The sequence below is a fragment of the Trifolium pratense genome, linkage group LG5 (assembly GCF_020283565.1).
Source record: "Trifolium pratense cultivar HEN17-A07 linkage group LG5, ARS_RC_1.1, whole genome shotgun sequence".
In the NCBI taxonomy this organism is placed as follows: domain Eukaryota; kingdom Viridiplantae; phylum Streptophyta; class Magnoliopsida; order Fabales; family Fabaceae; genus Trifolium; species Trifolium pratense.
This window is the reverse complement of record NC_060063.1, coordinates 48,046,509-48,070,983: the sequence shown is the minus strand read 5'-3', so window position 1 is coordinate 48,070,983 and position 24,475 is coordinate 48,046,509. Positions and strand designations below refer to the sequence as shown.

At 35.7% G+C, this 24,475-nt stretch overlaps 2 long non-coding RNA genes across 3 annotated transcripts; both read right to left on the bottom strand.

The window, feature by feature from the left end:
• Window positions 1–15,953: 15,953 nt before the first annotated feature.
• On the bottom strand, window positions 15,954–18,111 carry LOC123884875. Its single transcript, XR_006800997.1, has 3 exons — window positions 16,847–18,111; window positions 16,674–16,762; window positions 15,954–15,998 (listed from the first exon to the last, which is right to left on the bottom strand). It is a non-coding gene; the product is annotated as an uncharacterized LOC123884875 (long non-coding RNA).
• A 1,582-nt stretch (window positions 18,112–19,693) lies between these two features.
• On the bottom strand, window positions 19,694–24,255 carry LOC123884874. 2 transcript variants are annotated; one of them, XR_006800995.1, is made up of 5 exons: window positions 23,829–24,255; window positions 22,113–22,246; window positions 21,916–22,014; window positions 20,023–20,949; window positions 19,694–19,986 (listed from the first exon to the last, which is right to left on the bottom strand). It is a non-coding gene; the product is annotated as an uncharacterized LOC123884874 (long non-coding RNA). The 2 variants fall into 2 exon arrangements; XR_006800996.1 differs by having other exon boundaries at window positions 19,694–20,778; window positions 20,860–20,949.
• Window positions 24,256–24,475: the final 220 nt, after the last annotated feature.

Here is a 24,475-nt window from a genome sequence, read left to right as displayed (position 1 = left end):
ATTTCGACTCTAACCTGAATATATAAATACACGTCCATAATATTGGCTCGGCAAACATGGTACCTATCAATTGTCATTTTCAACCGTTAAGAAATAATAACCATAAAATGAACATCACCTTCTGAACCCTCCTAGTAAGGGCAACAAGTCTGCTTTTCTACGAACGATCGCGTTCCAAATTCAATGACCTATGAATTTCCAGATGTGTCAACACGAATCCACAATTTAAGACCTCAGCCTAATTAAACAGGAATAGAAATAATAAATAGTGACCCAATTCATGAAAAATTCATTACCAATTTGGAATAGCCAAAGCATAGTCTAATAATATAAGGATTTTAGTATATTCAATAAACCGTTGATGATTGAAAAATATTAAATTGAAAGTTACTTTACACAAGAGACATTTAACTTACAATAGGAAAAACTAATTCCTTAAGTAATAACATGAATGGTAAAAACAAGAATAAGACAATCAGATTTAAACCATGCATTTTCTGCCTCTAATGAGCCATTGACTTCTTTTTGGCCTAATCAACCTAACCTGATAATGATTTATATTGAAATTTCAGATGTGCCAGAAAGAAAGGATTTTATAGTTAATTATAGTAAGAAAAAAATACAAGAATTAATCGCATGCCATTGCGAACTGTGCACTTGTGGAAGACATACACTGAGAGGGAGAGGGCTTCAGAAGAAATAGAAGTGCTGTCTAAAGGTTGTACATGAGATAGCGTTATATTTTATTGGTGAGCATTGTCCAGGAAGATACTTCAGATAGCGCTTTCTAAGGTGAAACATATATTTTCTTCAGATGTAATATTTTTTTACTAGATACATACTCAAAGGTTAGGACTTTAGACAGCGCGTTTGAAAATAAGCGTTATTAAAGAGGCGTTGTTATTTCTCCACTTTGGTGTAGTGTAAACATTATGAAGAATCATATTATGTGCTCATGTAATAGTTTTTCAATTACTTATTGTGTAGAGTTAGTAAATTCTAATTTCATGAGTAATGAAAGTATGTACTACAATTGTTCTTAACTTATATAATCATGGATTTACACTAATTATTTTAGTGACTATCACTCAAGATGTCAGACAATTTTAGGGACCGCAATCCAAGTGCAAGTGACTCAAATGCCGAAAGAAGAAAAATAGTATTGGCTCTACCTGCAAGCAATGCGCCAGGAAATGATAGTTGCGAAAGAGGTCCTAATATGTCGCCCCAAAGAAGAGAGGTAGATTTACCAAAGTGGAGAAATCAGGGCAGACGACGCCCATATTCTCGTAGACCAAGAAGAAATATACAAAATCTGCTACAAATAATTATGGAGGACCGAAATCACGATACTAATTGTTTAGTTTGTGGAGAAGGAGAATTTATCGGTTGTGCTAACTGCCCCTTCACTTATCATACTTCTTGTGTCGAGAAGCAGGTAATTGATTTTATTTTTATTTTTAGTTTGTTTTGCAACATATATTGATGTATTTGTTGAAGTTGCACATAAATACATACAGAGTAACTAATGAATTATTTGTTTTCTTTTTTATAGAATATATTGCAGAGGGATACCTCCACGAAATTGTTATGTCCGTATTGCATATGCAAATATTGTGAAGTCATTAATCAATATTTAGTCACGTGCTGCCAATGCCACGAGAAGTGTAAGCTTTCTTTAATGGTTAAAACATTGCATATTGGCAACATGTGTTGAACCTTTTGTGAATTTGAACCCAAGGTTCAACACATGTTGCTAATTTGAAATGTGACTAAATACTGATTAATGTCTCAACAATATTTGCATATGCAATAAGGACATAACAATTTTGTGGAGGTATCCCCCTGCAATATACACTATAAAAAGGAAACATAATTCATTAGTTACTGTGTATTTATTTATGTGCAACTTCAAAAATACATCAATCTACGTTGCAAAACAAACTAAAATAAAATAATTCAATAACCTGTTTATCGACACAAAAAGTATGATAAGTGGAGGGGCAATTAACACCGTTGATAAATTCTCCTTCTCCACCATCTCCACAAACTAAGCAATTAGTATTGTGATTTCGGTCCTCCGCAATTATTTGTAGCAGATTTTGTATATTTCTTCTTGGTCTACGAGAATATGGGCGTCGACTTCCCTGATTTTCCCACTTTGGAAAATCAACCTCTCTTCGTTGAGGCAGCATATTATTAGGACCTCTTCCACAACAATCATTTCCAGGCGCATTGCTTCCAGATAGAGCCAATACTATTTTTCTTCTTTCCGCATTTGAGTCACTTGAACTTTGATTGCGGTTCCTAAAATTGTCTGACATATTGAGTGGTAGTCACTGAAATAGCTGTGATAAAATTCTTAAGTAGTGTAAATTCATGATTGTATAAGTTAAGAACAATTGCAGTACATACTTTCATTACTCATGAAATTAGAATTTACTAACACTGCATAAGAAGTAATTGAAAAACTATTACATGAGCACATAATATGCTTTTTCATAGTTTTTGGACTACTGAAAATGCTTACTCTAGTAATTCAAAAATGCTAACCAAATTGGAATTTGTTTAGCCAAACTGTAAGGTCGTGTTCCTTCATGCATTCCAGTAAATATGAAAAATAAAAAGTGTTGGTACCAAGTCTTGGTACTAGTGAATTTTTATTATTTGACTGACTGAACCAGTGAAATAAAAATGAGAAAGAAATGGTCCAAAAAGAAAAAAATATAATAAAAACATAGGGCCAAATACATATATAAGACATCCACTGTAATGATTTATAAGTCAGAAAAATTCAAAATCAAATAGGTCACAACAGCTAGATCAATATTGGAACAAATCTTAAAATTTGTAAATTAATGCAAAACAACTAATGCAGCTTCCAAATACATAAATAATATTGTTAATAAGGCCATTCAGTTCAATATAAATACACTAGCCTACCATTACCTTTTCCCATTACTTTAGGGTTTGCAATTTCAGACCAATTTCAACTTTTAGCCAATAGCTCACTGCTAGAAACGCGAACCTAGTCGGAGAAGACAGACTACTCAAGTCTAAACGCGTTGTCTGGTGACTCGCTCTTCTGGTACGTATTTTTTCATTCTTGTTATTAGATCAATTCTTTCATTAAATTATTCACTGCATATTTTCAAAAAAAAATTCCAACTCTACGCAGTATTTCATATATTTAAATTTGCTTTTTCAGTTGTCGCTGCTCAAACATCAAAGGAGTCCAAATAATCTACAAGTGAGAAACATAAGGCGAAGATCTGGTTCCAAAATTGACGGTATGTTTGCTCATTTTTAGAAATTTATGAAATAGTTGAGATTTTAATATGCATTTAATAATTACCACTTCCCCCATCAGGGAGAAGTGTTCGGATCTCTTCGATTGAAATGTGAATTGTGTAGATGGCAACCTCATTATGTATTTGGAAGCTTCATTATTTGTTATGCTTGATTAATGCTTCATTATTTGTTCTACTTGATTTTGAAATTTTAAGACTTAGACTTCATTAAAGTGGATTGTTAGTGTGTGTGTATTTGGTGCTTAATTGCTTGAATTTTATTTGTCATGGATAATATCTTTCCTCATCAATCATTTTTGTTTCATCAATTCATAGTCACTTGAAGAAAGAACATATGTTTATTTGTAACAGCTAGTTTTTGTGAAGAATCTTATAGATGAAAGTTTTTGACAGATGAAATTCCTGGCACACAGTGGACAGGTGTTGCTCAAGATGTAGCAACACTTGTCTGTTGTAGACAGATGTTGTCACAGGTGCGCCAACACTTGTCTATAAACAGAGTAAATAACATAAAACGATACAAACAGTAAAGTAAATAACACACGAGAGTTGTTAACCCAGTTCAGCCTAAAGCCTACTCTGGGGGATACCAATCCAGGAATGAAGTCCACTATCAGCAGTATTACTTCGAAGCTAAACTCACCCGTTTACAACTTCTCACTTAATCACTACCCAATGACCCTTCTACCTAGGAACTCCTAGATATGAGACCCCGTCCCAATTCCCACCTTAGCAACACAGACAGCGCTGCTATTCAACTCAGACGATTACAACGATTGGAGACACACTCCTAAAAACTAGGATTCACTCTTGCTTAAAAGCTTGCGAGTAAACCACACAACACAATAGAACAATCTCCGTACTTCAAAGCTTAGGAGAAGTTCACACTTACAACTCAATAACACTCAGGTCCTAAGCTTGCATCAATGAGACACAAGATAGGCTCACAATTAACACTCTAAAATCCCTAAAACACACGCTTTGTAAGAACACGATTTTAGATGCTTGAAACCATATGCTTGCCTTCGTATTTATAGTAGTAGAACGACTTGGGCTTCAAGACAAAATTAGGGCTTCTAGAATTGCGGCAGCAGTGATATATTTTTGAAAACAATAGTTATATTTTTGAAACCGCAAAAATATATTTTCCAAAAATATAATTCCTTTGGAAAATAAAACTATGGTTTAGCTGCCTCATGAAACACATTAAACACGTGCGCCTTCCTCTGTAAGAAACCTTGACATAATTCTTCAAACAGATCTTCAAAAGATTGAGTAGAAAATAAAAACATCCAGCTGGCGCGCGCAGAACAGAGTCAGGTGTTGTTCCAAAGTGTCACAACATTTGTCACAACACTTGGGGTCAGCACACTTGTCTCAACACTTGGCTAAAATATGTTTTTGCAAAATGTAGCCAACATACAAAAACCCAACAATCTCCCCCTTTGGCAAATTTTGGCTAAAACAATATTAGACCAGTATATAGAGAGATACAGTATTACTTTTCCTTCGAGTCAACATGAACACACAACTAGGAAAGAAAGTAACACATAATTAAAAACTACTTCCAAGATAGTTAAGTAGCATCAGAGGCAATGCAACAGCGCAACAAAACATCTAGCCTCATGGAACAACACAAGGGAGAAATAAACTCCCAATAGTAGATGCTTAGAAATAGGAGAAATAAACTCCTAATAGTTTAAGGCGCATTTCATCAACATAAGAACAACAGGGAAAAATAAATTCCCATAAACATCTGAGAAAAATAAATTCTCAGTCATAGTAGATAGTGGACTCAATAGTCAGGTGCCATAACTCTTGGCACAACATTTGTCATCAAACATTCAGGCGATCAAGAGATAATTTCACTCACACTCCCCCTGAATTCATGCATACACACTCCAGAGAAAGAATATTTACTACTCCCCCTCAGTACATGCATATTACTCACACTCCCCCTCAATACGAGCATACGAACACTAGCACAAAAACAGTCACCAGATGTGAGAACATCTGTTCACACACTTGTCACACACACACACTACTCCCCCTTTTTAGCCACAATTTAGACAAACATCATGCATAGGAAATCATAGTGTACCAGAGCATAGAGAATATCAGTGTGCAGTTATTACAGACCATAGAGCACACACAGGTGCTAGAAATTCAGGGCCTAGCCCATAAAAGAACAACAAAAGAAACACCAAAAGTACATCAGAAACAAATATAAGGAAACATCAGAAATCAGATTGAAGAACTTTCATCAGAGTCCTCCATCACATCCTCAGAACCATCCTCAGACTCACTAGCCTCTTTTCCTTCTTGTCCGTCAGGCTCACCCTCAGCCATTTCAGCAGCTTCCTCAGCCTTGAGTGCCTCAATCACACGGTCTATTTTCAGCTTCCTGGCCTCAAGAGCTCTGCTGGTCTCAGTCAAGTCTGCAATCATCTGCTTCCTAGAGAGGACTCCAGCCTGGACAGATGTGCCAACACCTGCTGCAACATTTGTCCCATCCAGCAGTCTCTGCTCAATCACCAACACCCCTTTCCTTTTGCAAGAAACATCAGAACTTCTTAGTATATCTGGGTGTTGTTCAAGCATAACGTTGCATAGCAGAGTGGGAAAAGCAACTGGTTTCTCAACAGCATATGTTAAAGCATGGCTCAAAGTTTCTTGAAAGAAATAAGCTCCATAGTCAAAGTTGGCTTTTGTACCCACAGCATAAATGAACTTACCCAATCCTCTTGCAATATCACCTGAGTGGGTGGTTGGTACCCAATTATGGGCAGCAATCCTATTTAAAACAGCATAGAATGGTGAGAGGGAAGTTGCAGACAACTTTGCCTTGCTTGGCCACACCTTAATTTTTCCACCAGTGAGGACCTTGCAGATTTCATTATCTGTGGCTTTCAGAGGAGCCACTTCTTCAGAATCCCTTTGCAAATATTGGTTGATCACAGTTGGAGAGAATTGAACACACTTTCCTCGTACAAAAACTTGCCTATATTCAGGGCTTTTTGGATCATTGCAGTCTGCAGCCACATTAATCAAAAATTCCTTCACAAGCCTGTCATAGCACTTGTCCAAACCAACCACAGTTTTCATCAAACCTGCATACTCAAGAGTTTCTACAACACTAGGGCATTCAAGGATATCAGCTTTCAAATTTCTTTCCAGAGCTAACCTTCTATGATACACAAACTTCCACCTTGCAGACCCATTTTCCAGATGAAATGAAACATTATCTAATGGAGCAGATGGAACAGATTGAGGAACCTTCTTCCTTCCTACACTTTTCCTAGATGTGCTGCCAGATGCAGCAACATCTGTCTCCGGTTCAAAATCAGAATCACTAGTTGGAGGGGCCTTTCTTTTCTTGGTCTCTGACCTAGGGACCACTTTACTGACAGGTTTTGGAGGTCCATACACAGGCTTTTTACCAGTAGCCTTTCCAGCATTAGAGGGTTTGGGAGTTTGGACAGGTGTGTTAGTAGCCTCTACAGCTTTACCAGCCCTACTTCTAGTCCTCCTAGCCACACTAGCTTCAGAATGTGCAGGAATAGCCTTATCACTAACAGTAGTTTCATTTTCATTAACAATTATCACCTCAGGAGTTTCATTCACAACTTTATCAGAACCAGCTTCTTTATCAGTATCCTTAGGTGGGGGACTCTCATCAGACTCAGAATAGTCCACAAGGTTTTCTTGTGCCAAAAATGTGGTAACATCTGGCACCACATTTGGCGCAGTGCCATGTGTTGCAACATTCGGCGCAACATGTGTCTCAGGAGCAGTTTTCTTAATGGACTCATTAGCAACAGGATTATTGGTCTCAGTAGAAGCACCAATATTATCATCATCAGCAACAGGGGAGTTAGGAACACTTTTCCCCAAATTTTCAGACACAGTAGGTTTCTCTAAACCTAGGTTTTCAACAGAATTTGGAGCATCAGAGTTTTGATTAAGTGAGTTCTTACCAGATGTGTCAACATTAGCCTCTGCAGCTTTTACGACAGGAGTAGCAACACCACTCGATGGAAGTGGATCAACATGCAGTTCAGACATTGTAAAACTTCTTCTTGATTCAGACTTCGATTTCTTGCTCTTACGCTTTGAAACTTTAATCGAAGCGGAGGGAGATGAAGGATTTGTATTTGTTCGAGATGATTTATCCTTCTTTGCAACAGATTTTCTCCTCATCGTTGGACTTGTGGAAGGTATGGTGGTCAGAGGAACAGCATCGATTACCACCTTTTGTAGTGATGGAGTAGCATCTGACTTTGTTGGTGAAGATTTGACAGAGTTCGACATGATTTGGAATTGAAGTTTTCTGAGAAAAGACAAGGTTGGAGAAATGTTGATGCGGAAGATGGATAGTTTTTGAGCGTGAGAGAGAGAATGAATGAGGAGTAATGATTGTGGTTGATGGAGGTTGTGGGAAGTTGAATGAGAACTTCCTTGATTTGCGTGTAACTTAAAGTGATGAGAGGTAGTTACACGCATTGCCTGCTGTAACTGCTATTTGTCTTCAAAAAGGCAAATTCCAAGTTTGCCTCTTAAATTTTCAAATTGACTTGCATCCAACGCTTTAGTAAAAATGTCTGCTAATTGTTCTTCCGATGCAATGTGCTCAAGTGCAATAATTTTTTCTTCTACAAGCTCCCTTATAAAATGATGACGTATATCAATGTGCTTAGTCCTACTATGTTGAATAGGATTTTTAGAAATGTTTATAGCACTCAGATTGTCACAGTAAAGTGTCATGACATCTTGCTCCACACTATACTCCTTCAACATTTGTCTCATCCATAACAATTGAGAGCAACTACTCCCAGCTGCTATATATTCTGCCTCAGCTGTTGATAGAGACACACTATTTTGCTTCTTACTAAACCAAGATACTAGATTGTTTCCCAAGAAGAAACAAGCACCAGAGGTGCTCTTTCTATCATCAGCACTTCCAGCCCAATCTGCATCACAATATCCAATTAAGGTAGAATCATTACCATGAGTGTATAGAATACCATAGCCACATGTTCCATTGACATATTTGAAGATCCTCTTTACTTGAGTCAGATGACTCATCTTAGGCTCAGATTGGTATCTAGCACAAACACCAACTGCAAACATGATATCAGGCCTGCTAGCTGTGAGATATAGTAAGCTCCCAATCATACTTCTATAGAGACTTTGATCCACATCAACCCCTTTCTCATCTTTGGTAAGCTTCAAGTGTGTAGGTGCAGGTGTCCTTTTGTGACTGCCACCTTCCATACCAAATTTCTTCACAATGTTTCTTGCATATTTTTCTTGAGAGATAAATATGGTGTCTTCCATTTGTTTGACCTGAAGACCTAAAAAATAAGTTAGTTCACCTACAAGACTCATTTCAAATTCAGATTGCATTTGATGCACAAAATGTTCCACCATTTGTCGCGACATTCCACCAAATACAATATCATCCACATATATCTGAGCTATCATTAGCTTCCCTTTTTCTTCTCTTACAAATAGGGTTTTATCATTACCACCCTTCTTGTATCCATGGCTGACAAGAAATTCAGTCAATCTTTCATACCATGCTCTAGGGGCTTGTTTCAATCCATAAAGTGCTTTCTTTAGTTTGTAAACATGGTTAGGAAAGCTTGGATCTACAAACCCTTTTGGTTGCTCAACATATACCTCTTCATTTAGATAGCCATTTAGGAATGCACTTTTTACATCCATTTGATATAGCTTGAATTTCAAAATGCATGCCACAGCCAAGAGTAATCTTATGGATTCCAAACGAGCAACTGGAGCAAAAGTCTCATCAAAATCTACTCCTTCTATCTGGGTGTATCCTTGTGCTACAAGTCTGGCTTTATTTCTAGTAATATCACCATTTTCATCAGTTTTGTTCTTGTACACCCACTTTGTACCAATAACATTTATACCATCTGGTCTAGGTACTAGATCCCATACCTCACTTCTTTTGAACTGAGTTAGTTCCTCCTGCATAGCATTGATCCAGTATTCATCAGTCAAAGCTTCTTTAACATTCTTTGGTTCAATCTTTGATATGAAACATGAATTGGAGATTGCTTCTTTTGATCTTCTTGTTGCAATTCCTTGATTTGGATTTCCAATGACAAGTTCCAGAGGATGATTCTTCTGTGTTCTAGTAGATGGTCCCTTGTTTGGTCTAGGAACCTCTGTAGTAGACTCAGAATGTTGATCAGGTTCAGGTTCAGTTTGATCATCATCAGGTGTTGGGACAGGTGTTATGACATCTGTCTCTTCAGCTGGATCTGCACTTGGTGTATCACTGTCATCAACAACAACATTAATTGATTCCATCAAAGTTCTTGTTCTGGAGTTAAAAACCCTGTACGCTCTGCTGTTGGTTGAGTAACCTAAAAATATCCCCTCATCACTTTTGGGATCCAATTTTCTCCTAGGTTCTCTATCTGCTAAAATGTAACATTTTGACCCAAATACATGAAAGTACTTCACAGTAGGCTTCCTATTCTTCCATAGTTCATACAATGTTGTAGTAGTACCTTTCCTTAATGTTACTCTGTTGTGAATGTAACATGCTGTATTCATGGCTTCAGCCCAGAATTTGTAAGGAACATTTTTGGCATGCAACATTACTCTAGCAGATTCCTGTAAGGTTCTATTCTTTCTTTCAACCACACCATTTTGTTGAGGTGTAATTGGTGAAGAGAATTCATGAATTATTCCTTCAGCAGCACAAAAATCAGCAAATTTAGAGTTTTCAAATTCCTTACCATGGTCACTTCTGATTCTTACAATACCACAGTCTTTCTCTTTTTGAAGTTGTACACAAAGGTTTTTGAATTCTTCAAAAGTCTCAGATTTTTCCCTAATGAAATTCACCCAAGTATACCTAGAGAAGTCATCAACAATAACAAGAACATATTTCTTACCTCCAAGACTCTCAACTTGTATGGGCCCCATCAGATCCATATGTAGTAACTCAAGAACTCTAGAGGTGGACAAGTGTTGCAACTTTTGGTGCGACACTTTGGTTTGCTTCCCAATCTGACATTCACCACAGATATTGCCTTCCTGTATCTGTAAGATTGGTAGTCCTCTGACAGCTTCCTCTGATATGACTCTCTTCATGCTCTTCAGGTTAAGGTGTCCTAATTTTTGATGCCACAGCTTAACCTCTTCATTTTTAGTTAAGAGACATGTAGATACATTACCTTCTTCAAGAGGGATCCACAAGTAGCAATTATCTTTTGATCTAACACCCTTCATAAGGATGTTTCCTTCATTATTGCTGACTAGACATTCATTTTTTGTAAAGTTGACTCTCATGCCTTGATCACATAGTTGGCTTATACTAATTAGATTGGCAGTTAGGCCTTTTACAAGGAGAACATTTTCAAGTTTTGGTAGACCATTGTCAATCAGTCTTCCAATACCTTTGATTTCCCCCTTTGCTCCATCTCCAAATGTCACAAAGCTTGTGGCATAGGATTTTACCTCTTTCAAATACTTTTCAACACCAGTCATGTGTCTGGAACAACCACTATCAAAGTACCAATCTTCTTTTGATGATGCTCTGAGAGATGTATGAGCAATCAAACTTTTCCCACTGCTTTCAGCTGTATACTCCTTGGTATTTGTTGTATCATCTTTTTGCTTCCATTCCATCTTTGTTTTAGTGATGGATTGATCAGATTCTTGTGGAATTTCACTTGGATAACCATATAGTTTGTAGCAGTAAGGCCTTATGTGCCCCTTTCTTCCACAGTGATGACATCTCCATGAATGGTACCTGCTTCTTGGTCTAGGTATAAACCTAGGTCTCTGCCATCTTTGCTGATGTGGTGCCACATGTGGCAACACTTGTCTCTGCTGTCTGGGAGACAGGTGTGGCGACATCCTGTCATGCATTTTTGGAGGTGGTTGTTTACTTATCTCAGGCATATATTTCCCCTCTTTGTTGTAATCCATAATCCTATTAACATTTTTGTATTCATACCCAATACCAGTTTTGGATTTGCTAGGAACAGGCAGAGTTTCCAGGATTTCATCTAGATCACTTCCTTTGAATAGCCTAAGAACATGCTTCTTTAAATTCTCAAGATGAGAGTTTAATTCAGTTACCTCTTCATTTAGATGGGCTATTTCAGTCAGTTGTTTGATCTTGTCAGCTTCTAAGTTGATGATAGTTGCCTTCTGTTCCTCAATGATCTTTAAACTATCTTCCCATTTAGTACTAAATTCAGAGATTCTTGACATATTAGCAGCTCTCTCAGTTTGCAACTTAGTGATTGTTTCTTTTTGTTCTTCAGAGACTCTGCAGACTTCTGCACTCTTCAGACACAGCTTTTTATATGATTCAGCCAGTTCATCAAAGGTCAGTTCTTCTTCACATGATTCAGTGTCAGATGTGCAAACACTTGTCAATACATGTATAGCCTTTGCAGTATCAGTTTCTCCTTCAGAATCTTCATCTGACCAAGTTACAGTTAACCCCTTCTTTTGTTTCTTCAGAAAGGTACCACATTCACTTCTAATGTGACCAAACCCCTCACATTCATGGCATTGAACACCTTTATTTGGAGCTGATTTTTCATCTGTTACAGGTTTTCTGAAGTTCCTGTAAGTGTTGCGCCCAATGTCAGCTGCACCTGTCTTAGGGCGTTTGTCCATTCTCTTCAGTACTTTATTAAATTGTTTTCCCAAAAGAACCATTGCATCAGAGATGCTTTGTTCAGACTCTGTGTCACTCAGTTGATCTTCTTCCTCAGCATTTGAAACAAAGGCAATACTTTTGTTTTTCTTATCCATCTTTTCATTTGCAGCTACCTCATAGGTTTGTAGTGAACCAACCAGTTCATCTAGCTTCATATCTGTGATATCCTTTGCTTCTTCTATAGCTGTGACTTTCATGTCAAACTTCTTAGGTAGAGACCTGAGCATTTTTCTTACCAGCTTTTCTTCAGGTATCTTTTCACCCAAGGCATCAAATTGATTGTCAAAGTCAAGTATGGTCATGTGAAAATCCTGAATGGTTTCATCATCATTCATTCTAAGATTCTCAAACTTAGTTGTTAGGAGTTGTAGCTTAGACAACTTCACTTTAGAGGTACCTTCATGAACAGTCTCAAGAATTGTCCAAGCTTCCTTAGCACAAACACACTTTTTGATGAGTCTGAATATGTGTTTGTCAACACCATTATATAGTGCATATAATGCTTTTGAGTTTGCAAGAGCAAGCTCATCCTCTTCTTTGGACCATTCTTCAGCAGATTTCAACTCAAGAGTTGGTTTGCCATCTTTGTCCATCTTCACAGGTGGAGTCCACCCTCTCAGAACTGCCTTCCAAGTCTTGCTATCAATTTGTTTTAGAAAGGCCATCATGCGGGACTTCCAATAGTCATAGTTTGAAGCACCAACCAGAAGAGGTGGTCTGGTAACAAAACCTCCTTCTTTGTCCATCCTTGCCAGAAAAAGTTTCCCTGGAGCTCACCCTAAAATTCAGAACAGGGTGCCTGCTCTGATGCCAATTGAAATTCCTGGCACACAGTGGACAGGTGTTGCTCAAGATGTAGCAACACTTGTCTGTTGTAGACAGATGTTGTCACAGGTGCGCCAACACTTGTCTATAAACAGAGTAAATAACATAAAACGATACAAACAGTAAAGTAAATAACACACGAGAGTTGTTAACCCAGTTCAGCCTAAAGCCTACTCTGGGGGATACCAATCCAGGAATGAAGTCCACTATCAGCAGTATTACTTCGAAGCTAAACTCACCCGTTTACAACTTCTCACTTAATCACTACCCAATGACCCTTCTACCTAGGAACTCCTAGATATGAGACCCCGTCCCAATTCCCACCTTAGCAACACAGACAGCGCTGCTATTCAACTCAGACGATTACAACGATTGGAGACACACTCCTAAAAACTAGGATTCACTCTTGCTTAAAAGCTTGCGAGTAAACCACACAACACAATAGAACAATCTCCGTACTTCAAAGCTTAGGAGAAGTTCACACTTACAACTCAATAACACTCAGGTCCTAAGCTTGCATCAATGAGACACAAGATAGGCTCACAATTAACACTCTAAAATCCCTAAAACACACGCTTTGTAAGAACACGATTTTAGATGCTTGAAACCATATGCTTGCCTTCGTATTTATAGTAGTAGAACGACTTGGGCTTCAAGACAAAATTAGGGCTTCTAGAATTGCGGCAGCAGTGATATATTTTTGAAAACAATAGTTATATTTTTGAAACCGCAAAAATATATTTTCCAAAAATATAATTCCTTTGGAAAATAAAACTATGGTTTAGCTGCCTCATGAAACACATTAAACACGTGCGCCTTCCTCTGTAAGAAACCTTGACATAATTCTTCAAACAGATCTTCAAAAGATTGAGTAGAAAATAAAAACATCCAGCTGGCGCGCGCAGAACAGAGTCAGGTGTTGTTCCAAAGTGTCACAACATTTGTCACAACACTTGGGGTCAGCACACTTGTCTCAACACTTGGCTAAAATATGTTTTTGCAAAATGTAGCCAACATACAAAAACCCAACAACAGATATAAACTAATTTTGTTTATCAGACAATTCAAATTATACATTAACTAAATCAACTTAATAACACTAATTTTGACCAGACAATCGGAATCAATAACTGCATCACACAATTACCGTAGAGAATCCAATTCCAATTTCAAACTGCTAATGAATGTTTGTGCAAATGTTTCTTATACAAAAATGATTTTTTACGCTAGCTATATAATGTTTTGTCGCAAATATTTTGACAAATAAAATTGCTATTGTATGATCCAAACTTTCAGGGACAACACCAAAGAAGATTGCCTATAATCTTAGGGACCGCGGCCAAAGAACATGCTATGAAGATTTAAGTGATTCTGAAATTGAGTTGCACGTGAGTTTTGACAATGAAAGAGCAGATGATAATAAATTGGTAAACTCAACTAATTTGCAGAACTCAAAAGCAGATTCTATTGACAACAGAATTGTTGTATTAGCTTTAGAAGCAATGAAGACGGCTGACAACACAACTTCGGAAGCTCAAAGAGCAATGAAGACTGAAATGGCGGAAACTAATACAAATATGAAGACTGAAAGGGTGGAACCTAATACAGATCTTCTGAAGACTGAAATGGTGGAACCTGATACAAATCTGAATGCAGCAGGAACAGAAACAAGTAACATATCCGGGGGAAACTCAACAACAGGTGAGGAAAATGTTGCAAGGGAGAGTGGTGCTCAAAGTGAGATTCAGATTGGCCAGGAATCACCAAAGAGAGTCCCAATACTTCCAGACTTGAATTTGGAGCCGCGTCAGGATGACATTTAAAAGAAATGTAAGGGATCCTTAGTATAAATGGTGAATATGTGTTAAGAAGGGATCCTTGGTACTATGTAGAGTTGTGGCTTAACAGTTTCTATGTGTTTTTCTCTTTCCGTGGAGATTTATATTGTTGTTTCAAAAACAAACTTCTCAGGTTGTTAAATTATACTTTGTTTGAGACTCGTGCTTATTTTGCTAAATCTAATAATTATGAATTATTTATATTTTTCATCAGTGGCATATTTATTTAAGTATGAACGCAGTTTTGTCTTTGTAAATTTGACTTCTCGTCATATAGGTTGCTTTTGTTCATACCCTTGTTTGGCATCATCAACTTTAGAATTTTATTACAGAATTGTGTGTTTGTTTCATGCAATTTCAGAATTTGTTCATGAAAAAGAGCAAAGAACATTTACACGACAAATATATCTAATCATAGGAGTTGTTTTTTCTTTCCCAAGGGAAGATGGAAATCACGACAAATCCTTCATTCGAGTAATGAGTAATGACAATTCACAATAGCAAGCAAACAAAACGATAACAGCCTACACATGGGTTGAATCTAACGGAAGGGAAGGGACTAGACTCCCACAACGTAGCAAGCCAAAATTTGAATCTCGTTGCAATAAATGTTCACATTTAGTGTCTGATAGTGCCTAAAAAGAATAACGCGCAAAAAAATTTGATTGAACACTAAAGAGAAATTACTAAGTTTAACAGGTGAATGCTGCAACAAAGAGCATCAATATGGTTTTGATCGGTGCAGTGAAGGGACAATCTGCTACCTTAATAGTATTTGTGCAACACAAACCTATAAAATACAACAGCAAAAAGAAAGTCTTATCCCACTAAGTGGGATCGACATAGATCTTTTGTAATAGCCTAATTAGATAGTACTTGGCAATAAATCAGACCCATTCATGATACAATAATGAAATCAACCAAATTTCAGCACACAAACAAATCAAATTTCATGCTTATATTCATCAATACAATAAAGCATCATTAAGATCAAAGTAATAGAAAATTGAAACCAAAAACTATGTACCTTTGTTAAAATGAAGTCCACTAGCTTGCATTGATGCTTCCTCAAACGGTTCCTTTTAATTAAAATTTTAAAGTAGCAACAATATTACCTATAAAAGAAAACGTGACAAAATATAAGTGGATATAAAATTCAAGATTAAGATTGGTCAAATTGAGAAAATATAAGTTGAGATGAAAATATAAGTGAGGAAAATGTTTCAGGGGAGCGGTGCTCAAATTGAGATTCAAATTGGTCACGAATCACCAAAGAGTGTCCTAATACTCCCTGACTTGAATTTGGACCTGCGTCAGGAAGAGATCTAGAATAAATGGAAGGGATCCTGAGTACAAATGGTGAATGTGAGTCTAAAATTTGGTATTATGCATACTTGTGGTTGAACTGTTTCTATGTGTTTTTTCTCTTTCCATAGAGATTTAAATTATACTTTATTTGAGACTCATGTTTATTTTGTTGTATCCAATAATTATAAACTGTTTATATTATTTATCAGTAGCATTTTTATTTTCAACTAAAAAAATAACGCGCCAAAACTATACTTTGTTCGCATTTAGTGTCCAATAGTGCCTAAAAAAATAACGCGCCAAAAACTTAGCTTGAACACTAATTTCCATAGGTGAATGCTGCAACAAAGAGATTCACCTATGGGAATTAGTAATATCTCTCTTTAGTGTTCAAGCTAAGTTTGGCGCGTTATTTTTTAGTAGAAAAAAAAATGCCACTGATAAAAAAAACTACTTTTTTTGCACAATATGTTGCTATTACATTATTTATGCAACACAAACCTAGAAAATACAACTACAAGTCTACAACAACAAGAACAAGCAAGCAAACCTTATTGTAATAACCTAATTATGTACTTAATGATAAATCAGATCGATTCATGATACAATAATGAGATCAACCAAATTTCAGCACACAAACAAAGTAATAGAAAATTGAAACCAAAATCAATATACCTTTGTTTAAATTGAAGTCCACTAGCTTGCATTGATGCTTCGTGAAATGGTTCCTTTTAATTAAAATTTTAAAGTAGTATGGATTTTACCTATGAAAGAAAAAGAACGAAAATATAAGTGGGGATTAAATTGAAGATTGATTATGAGAATACATAGCGTTGGATAGTGTTTACCGTCATCAGGTATGGTGGCTGGTCTATCACCGGCAGCGAAAAATGGTTGCCATGGCAGATTCCGGCGAAAAGTGGAAAGCAGCTCGGTCGGTGAAAATGATTAGTTATATGTACAACTTTAGGGTATGCTTGGTTCGGGGGTTTCGGAGGGAATCAGAGGTAATATTTTAAATTTTGTGTGTTTGGTTCAATATTTTAGAGGGTAAAAAAGAAAGGGTGATGCTAAACAGTGCCCCGAAGCATTTGTTAAGCATACAAAAAAAAGAAATAAAAGAAGTATGTTATTCAAACACAATTTTGAGACACAAAATTGACACATATGTAGATTTAAAATATCTCCGCTCCCTTCCTTTTTTGTTGGTGTTGTCGGCGACAAATACAAATGTGGATTTTAATAGTTATTTTCTTATAAAAAAGAAATTCTTTTCAATTTAAAAAAATATTCAATACACTTTTATTTTATTTTTCTGCATAAATCGAATATCTCTGCGCGCAACTGCATAGACTAATCCTCCCTCAAACCTTACGTAATTAATTTAACATTGTAATTTCAAAACATTTTTAGTCCCGTTTGTTTTAGATTCTATTTTGTTTAAAAAAGAAGTTAGAATTTGCTTCCGGTGATTTGAGTGGCTTGTATTTGGGTTATTTGGAAGAAGCTAAAATTTGTTTCATGAATAAGTGATTTGAAGGTTCATCTCACCTGGATTGAATTGTGATGACGTCTAATTTAATTTATGTGTCAAGTGTCACATTTGTCTTAAATTATGGTGTATCACACACACTCTGTGTTTGTCTCAAATTTTTCCTAGATATGTTCATGAATAAGACAGTACAAAGTATTATGAGATGTTTAAACTTCAAAAAAAAATTCTCAATATATACTTACCCTAAGAAAGATATATATCCAGAATTGATATCGTATCTAACAAGAATGGAAAAATACGTACCAGAAGAGTGAGTCATCAGACAACACGTTTAGACTCAAGTAGTCTATCTTCTCCGACTAGGATCGTGTTTCTAGCAGTGAGCTATTCGCTAAAAGTTGAAATTGGTCTGAAATTGCAAACCCTAAGGCAATTGGAAAAGGTATTGGTAGTATTTATATTGAACTGAATGGCCTTAATAACAAAATTATTTACGGCTTCATTAGTTGTTTTGTCGATTAATTTACAAATTTTAAGATTTGTTCCAATATTGATCTAGCCTTTATGACCTATTTGATTTTGAAGTTTTCTAGCTTATAAATCATTACAGTGGATGTCTTATATATGTATTTGGCCCTATGTTATTCTTATAATTTCTTCTTTCTGGACCATTTCTTTCTCATTTGATCATTTTTTTTTATTTCACGAGTTCAGTCAGTCATCCAAACCCAGTAACACCTGATTCCAACTAGTGACTCTAGTGTTAATAAACAAGAAATACAAATAAAAATGGCAGTATAGTAATTTAGTGTTGAGGGGGTATTTAAGAACAAACCACTCACTTTGCCCTTCATTCTCCATAACCATTTACAGAAAACAAAATCAAACTCTCTCACCTCTCTCTTTCGTTCCACCACCATCAGCCCAAACCCATATCACATTCCATATAACTCAGCATCAATCTTGCATGCAATTGAAGAAATATATTCATAACAACAGCTAGCGTTAAGTGCCTTTGTTGGTTTGGAGGAAAAAATAAGCAACCCTAATTTGTCAGCGCATTCACTCATCAATTTGACTGCTGGTAAGCATGCATGAGACACAGAAACATCCCAATTCAAACTCAATAAGTGTTGAATGTTTTTAACCAAATTGTGCCCCATAAAGGCTTCTCGGCCTACTTATTTGAGTAACCTAGGCAACTACAATCGAATCACCATTCAAATTTATTCAAATAAGTAGCTCGAGAAGCCTTATGGGGCACAGTTTGGTTAAAAAAATTCAACACTTATTGAGTTTGAATTGGGATGTTTCCGTGTCTCATGCATGCTTACCGACAGTCAAATTGATGAGTGAATGCGCTGACAAATTAGGGTTGCTTTTTTTTCCCTCCAAACCAACAAAGGCACTTAACGCTAGCTGTTGTTATGATCTATTTCTTCAATTGCATGCAAGATTGATGCTGAGTTATATGGAATGTGATATGGGTTTGGGCTGATGGTGGTGGAACGAAAGAGAGAGGTGAGAGAGTTTGATTTGGTTTTCTGTAAATGATTATGGAGAATGAAGGGAAAAGTGAGTGGTTTGTTCTTAAATACCCCCTCAACACTAAATTACTATACTGCCATTTTTATTTGTATTTCTTGTTTATTAACACTAGAGTCACTAGTTGGAATCAGGTGTTACTGGGTTTGGATGACTGACTGAACTCGTGAAATAAAAAAAATGATCAAATGAGAAAGAAATGGTCCAGAAAGAAGAAATTATAAGGAAAACATAGGGCCGAATACAAATATAAGACATCCACTTTAATGATTTATAAGTCAGAAAACTTCAAAATCAAATAGGTCACAAAGGCTAGATCAATATTGAAACAAATCTTAAAATTTGTAAATTGATCGACAAAACAACTAATGAAGCCATAAATAATTTTGTTATTAAGGTCATTCAGTTCAATATAAATACACTAGCCTACCATTACCTTTTCCAATTGCCTTAGGGTTTGCAATTTCAGACCAATTTCAACTTTTAGCGAATAGCTCACTGCTAGAAACACAAACCTAGTCAGAGAAGATAGACTACTTGAGTCTAGGCATGGCAACAGAACCCGTACCCGTGGGTACCCGCCCGAACCCACCCCGAGTTTGACGGGGAAAAACCGATTTGACTGGGTTTGGGTTCGGGTTCGGGTTTGCTATTGTATGATCCAAACTTTCAGGGACAACACCAAAGAAGATTGCCTATAATCTTAGGGACAACAGCCAAAGAACATGCTATGAAGATTTAAGTGGTTCTGAAATTGACTTGCACGTGAGTTTTTACAATGAAAGAGCAAATGATAATAAATTGGTAGACTCAACACATATTTGCATAACTCAAAAGCAGATTCAACTATTGACAACAAAATTGTTGTATTAGCTTTAGAAGCAATGAAGACGGCTGACAACACAACTTCGGTAGCTCAAAGAGCAATGAAGAATGAAATGGTGGAACCTAATACAAATATGATGAAGACTGAAATGGTGGAACCTAATACAAATATGATGAAGACTGAAATGGTGGAACCTAATACAGATCTACCGAAGACTGAAATGGTGGAACCTGATACAATTGTAAATGCAGCAAGAACAAAAACAAGTAACATATCCAGTGGAAACTCAACAACAGTTGAGGAAAATGTTCAGGGGAGAGTGGTGCTCAAAGTGAGATTCAAATTGGCCAGGAATCACCAAAGAGAGTCCCAATGCTTCCGGACTTGAATTTGGAGCCGCGTCAGGAAGACATGTAAAAGAAATGGAAGGGGTCCTTAGTATAAATGGTGAATTTGTGTTTGGAAGGGATCTTTGGTACTATGTAGAGTAGTGGCTGAACAGTTTCTATGTGTTTTTCTCTTTCCGTGGAGATTTATGTCGTTGTTTCAAAAACAAACTTCTTAGGTTGTTAAATTATACTTTGTTTGAGACTCTTGCTTATTTGCTAAATCTAATAATTATGAATTATCTATATTATTCATCAGTGGCATTTTTTTTTAAGTATGAACACAGTTTTGTCTTTGTAAATTTGGCTTCTTGTCATATAGGTTGCTTCTGTTCATACCCTTGTTTGGCTGCATCAACTTTAGAATTTTATTACATTGAATTGTGTGTTTGTTTCATGAAAAAGAGCAAAGAACATTTACACGACAAATATATCTCATCATAGGAGTTGTTTTTTCTTTCCCAAAGGAAGATTGAAATCATGACAAATCCTTCATTCAAGTAATGATAGTGCACAATAGCAAGCAAACTAAACATTAACAATACAATCAATACAATACAGCATCATTAAGATCAAAGTAATAGAAAATTGAAACAAAAAACCATGTACCTTTCTTAAAATTGAAGTCCACTAGCTTGCATTGATGCTTCCTAAAACGGTTCCTTTTAATTAAAATTTTAAAGTAGTAACAAATATTACCTATAAAAGAAAATGAGAGAAAATATAAGTGGAGATGAAATTCAAGAATAAGATTGGTCAAATTGAGAAAATATAAGTGAAGATGAAAATATAAGTGAGGAAAATGTTGCTGGGGAGTGGTGCTCAATTGAGATTTAGATTGGTCAGGAATCACCAAAGAGAGTCCCAATACTCCCTGACTTGAATTTGGAGCCGCGTCAGAAAACATCTAGAATAAATGGAAGGGATGCTTAGGACAAATGGTGAATGTGAGTCTAGCATTTGGTACTATGCATAGTTGTGGTTGAAGTGTTTCTATGTGTTTTTCTCTTTCCGTGTAGAGATTTAAAAAATTACGTGCCAAAATTTGGTACTATGTGTTTTTCTCTTTCCGTAGAGATTTAAAATAGCGCGCCATAATTATACTTTGTGTCCAATAGTGCTAAAAAAATTACACGCCAAAAATGTAGCTTGAAGACTAAATAGAAATTACTAATTTCCATAGGTGAATGCTGCAACAAAGAGCATCAATGTGTTTTTCTCTTTCCGTAGAGATTTAAGATAGCGTGCCATAATTATACTTTGTGTCCAATAGTGCTAAAAAAATTACGCGCCAAAAATGTAGCTTGAACACTAAATAGAAATTACTAATTTCCACAGGTGAATGCTGCAACAAAGAGCATCAATGTGATTTGATCGATGCAACGAAGGCACAATCTGTTGCGTTTACAGTATTTGTGCAACACAAACCTAGAAAATACAACTACAACTTCAACAACAAGAACAAGAACATACCTAGAAAATACAACAACAACAACAACAACAACAACAAGCAAGCAAACCTTATTGTAATAACCTAACTATGAGATCAACCAAATTTCAGCACACAAACAAATCAAATTTCAAGCTTATATTCAGTCAATACAATACAACATCATTAAAATTAAAGTAACAGAAAATTGAAACCAAAGTCCAAATTCAATGTACCTTTGTTAAAATTGAAGTCTAGTAGCTTGCATTGATGCTTCCTCAAGTTGTTCCTTTTAATTAGATCCATAATTAAAATTTAAGTAGTATCAATTTTACCTATGAAAGAAAAAGAACGAAAATATATAAGTGGAGTTGAAATTCAAGATTGATGATGATGATAATGATAAGAATACATAGCGTTGATTGGTGTTTACCGTCAGGTCTGGTGGCTAGTCTATCACCGGCGGCGAAAAATGGCTTTCATGGCAGATCCAGCGCCGAGAAGAGGGGGGACCAAGCTTAAACCCTCAACAATTGTTGTGCACCGTCGGTGTAATTTTTTTTTAAGCTTCAAATATCATAGATAAAAATAAAAAGTGGGATACAAAAAGGGGATCAAGTCTAAACCCTCAACAAAGGAAACAAAAGAACTACCATAGGATATGTATGCAATTAATATGTTTATATAAGTTAATAATTTATCATGTTTGAAAAAATACAAAAATGGAATTTAAATTTTTTATTTATTTTTTAATCAATACATTGAATCTAATTAATATTGTGTAATAAATTAATACATTGAATCTAATTAATTTTTTATTTATTTTTTAATCAATACATTGAATCTAATTTAAATTTTTTATTTATTTTATAAGATACAGTAATAAATTAATATATTTGCGTGAGTTAAGAATTTAGCATGTTTGAGAAAAATACAAAAATTGATTTTTTTTTTTTTAATCTTTAATACATTGAATCTTATGAGTATTATGAGATTATAAGATAAGATATGTATGAAATTTTGGATTTTTAACCCTTTATTTTGTTTGGATTTGTCCAATTTATAACATTTCTTTCATTTGTTTTGCTTTTTACTTATTTTTTGTATCTTGACATTTTCTTATCATCTAGATTTTGCACACTTTAAAAATGTTGTGCACCGTCGGTGTAATTTTTTTTATACAGACATTCAATGACGTGTTGCCACATCATTTAATGAATGTGACACATCATGTGTTTTTAATGACCATACATGATGTGTCGGTATATTATTGGACGCATGTGCAAAATAACTTTACACCGACAGTGCATATAAATTAAATTCTTTTTTGTTGATATATGACTTTATTCAATCAAAAATGATTTTATATAATTAATTTTGTGATTATTCTCGAAAGATTTTTAATCATTACATATATATAGTACAACTATTTCTTATACAAAATACATATTTTAGTTTTTATAAAAAAAAATATCTTTTTAATACTCAGCAATTTTAAAACATTTTTAGTCCCGTTTGTTTTAAAACATTTTTAAAACAATTTTAAATACATATTACCCTTTTTATTATGCTTACACATTTAACTATATTTTTTATAATAATTTTTCAATTAGCTGATAAATTTTTTATGTTTTTAAATGATATTAATTTTACAAAAAATGACATATATTTTTTCGATAATGAGTCGGCCCGAAACCCAATGGGCTAGCCCGACATAGCCCAATTTTTATTTGGGCTACATAGACTTGGGCCAAAAAGGACCGGCTTCATTTGGGCTAGGTTTTTTGCGGCCCGATTCCCCCAAGCCTGTGAGCTAATGGGTCGGCCCTACAGTCTGCCATTTTTTACATCTCTAGATATGAGTGGCTTGTATTTGTGTTTAAAAAATAAGTTAGAATTTGCTTCCTAACTAGTGTCTCATGAGCAGGTGATTTGGAGGTTCATCTCGTGTATCTTGAATTATGATGATGTCCAATTTTATATATGTCTAGTGTCTCATCTGCCTTGAAATATGGTGTGTCTCACCCAATGTTTATCTCAAGTTTTCCCTAGATATGTTCATGAATAAGAATACAAAGTTCGTCAAAAAAAATAATACAAAGTATTAAGAGATATCTAATTCACATTTTTTTTCTCAATATATACTTACCCAAAAAGGATGTCCATCGTGGCAAATTGTTTCCTCAACCAGTGACAATACATATGATAATAGTATCCCATGTCGGTGTTCACTTTTTGAGGTGGTTTGCGAGCTGAGACTGTTCTACCGGTTGCTGCCGCGTGTGTTGGCTTTGTCGTCGTCTGAATTGTAGGGTGTCTTCGAGCTGAGACTTGTCGGCCTAGGTTCTCATTCTACCGTTGTCTCATCAACTTTTAGTCGGAAGGAGCTGTTTTTTGGATTCTGATGGGCCGGTCACTTTTGATTCGAGATTGGGAGTTAACATCGATCTAGTGGCAACTTTGGGGTTGGGTTGGTGTCTTTGGGTTTAGGAGGTGGAGCTTTTAGGTGGATTTTGTTTTGGTGTTTATTTATGGCGTTCCGCACCGACAATTCGACCATAAACACATAACCTGAGAGACCTGAACCCCCAACGGTTCAACAAGTACACAAAACAGAGGGTTAGATAATATAATTAATATTAGTGGATACAACGAGTATCAAACACTAAATCAAATAAATGCAGTTGAATAAATTCAATTCAGACAACTCACACATGTATTAAGTATATTCAGGTATGTAACAGACATACTCATTCACCAATTTGAGGAATACAAACATCCAACAAATAAGGAATA